The sequence below is a fragment of the Cydia amplana genome, chromosome 11 (assembly GCF_948474715.1).
Source record: "Cydia amplana chromosome 11, ilCydAmpl1.1, whole genome shotgun sequence".
Classification (NCBI taxonomy): domain Eukaryota; kingdom Metazoa; phylum Arthropoda; class Insecta; order Lepidoptera; family Tortricidae; genus Cydia; species Cydia amplana.
In genome coordinates this window covers 13675057-13678328 of record NC_086079.1, presented here as the reverse complement: position 1 = coordinate 13678328, position 3272 = coordinate 13675057, and the positions used below count along the sequence as shown (strand labels likewise).

At 37.3% G+C, this 3272-nt stretch overlaps 1 non-coding gene across 1 annotated transcript; it reads right to left on the bottom strand.

The window, feature by feature from the left end:
* Window positions 1-2328: 2328 nt before the first annotated feature.
* On the bottom strand, window positions 2329-2400 carry Trnag-ucc (transfer RNA glycine (anticodon UCC)). Its single transcript has one exon. It is a non-coding gene; the product is annotated as a tRNA-Gly (tRNA).
* Between the last annotated feature and the right edge of the window lie 872 nt (window positions 2401-3272).

Genomic DNA, 3272 nt, shown 5'->3' with positions numbered 1-3272 from the left:
TAGACATTATTAATAACATACTAGCGTAATTCATTTTTAAATTTGTGGAAATTTTTGCAGTCTTTTACGGATTTCGGTAATTTATTGTAAAATTTAACGATTTTAATGCCAATTATTTTGGGATTTCTTGCTAACTGTCCCTAGGCCCCCATGAGCCGTAGCAAAAGACCAAAACAAACGCTAGAAAGATGATAATTTTACAATTTTAATAAGTTATCGCAGAATTATTGATTTTGCTATTTTTATGCTGTTTTAATTTTCTGGTGCTCACACCTTGGTGTCCTTGGCTAATAATACATCTAAATACCTAAACAGTAAGTGGGTACCTACTTACCTGTTATAATCAGATACTAATTAATAAAGTAACACAACACAAAAATGTCCCATAAAATTAATTATTATTCGCTTCGTTTTCATTACGGTCACTTCACGATTAGATTCTCACCCTAAACCGCTTAAAACCGTTTATATGTTTACCGACTTCGCATAAGACGGCTTAAATGTTATCTCTGCCGGTCCGAATGTTGTATTAGTTGATTGAGCACACACCATTACACATAATATTTGTCTACCCCCCAAACTACAGGACCATCATACACAATTATAAGACCGAGAAAACTACTGCCAATTCGCGTTGCACCCTCGTGAAGGAAATTCCTCAATTTTGCACCCTAACGTATGGTCCTCAGAGTTCGAGTCAAGGCTGCAAGGAGTGTAAGGAGTTGTGTAAGGGACATAGAATATAACTCAATAGATAGAGTATATAAAACGTCTTTTCCCATGTTTGTCGCTTAAACCCACACATGTGGAGTAAAACCAGTCTCGTGATGATCGTAGATAGGTACCTATACTTTTGAGTAACTGATTTTTCTGCCCACACATTAGCCATTGCTAAACACATTCAAATTCAAATTATTTAATGGAGAATCCGTGCAACCAAGTATAAATTAAAATTGATTATTAAATAGCTGCGTGTTGGGGCAGTAATCTACTTAATCTAGGTACACATATAGATACGACAGAGTCGACACACTATTTGATACATTGGCAGAGCAGCGTTCACTTTAAAATTATTAAAATAATATTGCTTTTCTCAATCGGCGCGTTCATATTCCAAACCAAAATCACTCTCCAACGAGACAAAAACTTCTAATGCGGGAACTTGTGGCAGGTAATCTATAGTTGGGGTACAGTCAGCCCTAATATTGACAGAAGATAATTTCCGGCGCTGCAAGCAAACAGGCAGGATTCCGCGCAATTTGAGCTTAATTGCAGACGCGTCAACGTGGGGACGCGAAATAGGGTGACCATAATGCGGGTTCTACTTCCTATAACAATCGATACCTATATTTACGCTAGAAACATATTATTTTATATACCTACCTAATGTTTTTAACGACTCGGTCGGTTCCGATCAAAACTCGGTGTCCGGATATTTCTCTAAGACAGAAACGTACCTAGGTACTACCTACCTAAGTTACCGTGTCCGTGTCTATTAGAGTAGACACTAGTAACTCACGTACAGTGGGCCAAGAAAGTGGTCTACCAGTTTTGACAAAAGTTTCTGCGAAATTTAACGATCGCTAAGGTTGACAATGACGTAGAGTTGACGTACGTGTGTCGACCTTGTTGTCTCATGACGTTCAAACGAACCTCAACCGTAGGGTGGTAGACCACTTTCTTGGCCCACTGTACGTCGTGCCCCATCGTGTTTAAAAAAGCGAAGATTAAAAATATAACGTCAAAGTGTAATAATATACCTACTCTATATTCATCATCTTATATTTATTTTGCTATGCAAAAATATAGCAGTCAAGTTAAGGTTATACGTACCTCTGGTATTGATAGAAAATTGATAAATGATAAATTGGCTGACCAATTTAATGATAAACTTATCAACAGCCATCGCCCATCAGATTTTATGGCGTCAGAAAATTAACTAATAAATCTGTTGCATTGCAGAATATTTAGAGGCATCAAGTCAGAATGTTGGCGATGTAACTTACATTCAGAAAACAGTCTCGAAACGCGCCCTGGCAAGACTATTTCCCCGATAAGATGTCTTCGGGTGACGGGATGGACACAATGTCAACATTTCATCGAAAATGAAATCCCTGCCAGGGTAAATATAAAACGCCTCAAAATTACTTTTCAAGTGTTTGCACTTTTTCGACATTGTAGACTCTCGTCTATCCGTCTCCTTAACCTATTTTTTCTTCTTAAATTACAGTTAAACTAGGCTTTATTAAAAAACTACATAATATCTTAACAAAACAAAAATTCTCAAGAGGTAATTGCATTGAATATCAAAAAATAAAACAAAAAGTATGCGTTGGCCGGGAATCGAACCCGGATCAACTGCTTGGAAGGCAACTATGCTGACCATTACACCACCAACGCAACTAACTAGCGCGGCGAAATTTGCCATCAACTTGGTTGTACAAATAAGGAAAGGAATGCTAAAAATCCAGTAAAAATCCTATAACTTTTGCCTACACGCAGTGTTCAATAAGTTCATTCAGTTCATTGACATCAAACATGATAATGAATTTGTGATAAGAATTACTGATAAAGTGATAATGTATTTTAATTAGCCAACTGTCACGACATATTTCATTCATAACATAATGGAAAACATTACGTCTTATTAAAACAGTTTAAAATTAAATTCCAACTAGTGAAACAAACTCATTACCGCTGAACACGGATATATAATAAACAGGGGAGTATTCTCCTCGTATAAGACCAAATTAATGCATTTTCCACAAAAATACTTATTATTTCCCCCACTCACTGTCAAATCAACGCGCCCCCAAACAAAATTATAATAAACGAAGACCACAATGCCACAATAAGCCTCAAGAAGCACCGAGAACCAATTAACCCTGCCGCTGCCCGATCGGGCCACAAAAGAATCAATTAACGCTACGAGACAATTGCACCGCGCTCATGCACCTTGTGCGCTAGGGAGGGTTAGACGCGACTTGCGGTTGACACTTTGGAGAAGAATTATTTACACATAAGAAGATAACAAAAAAGAAAATTAAAACGGTAATTGACTGAGCGAGAGCGAAAGTCTCCGTTTCAGTTTGGGAAAAAAATATTTCATACCTATCTAAGTATGTCTGGCTGGATGCTCTCAACCAATTTTTTTACGATTCAGTTTTTGGAAAAATTTCAAAATGACGGAGACATGGAAGTTTGCAAGGTCTACACTCTACAGCATATTGCAGCAAACGAGTAGGTAGGTCAATAATAAAAGTACTTCGAAA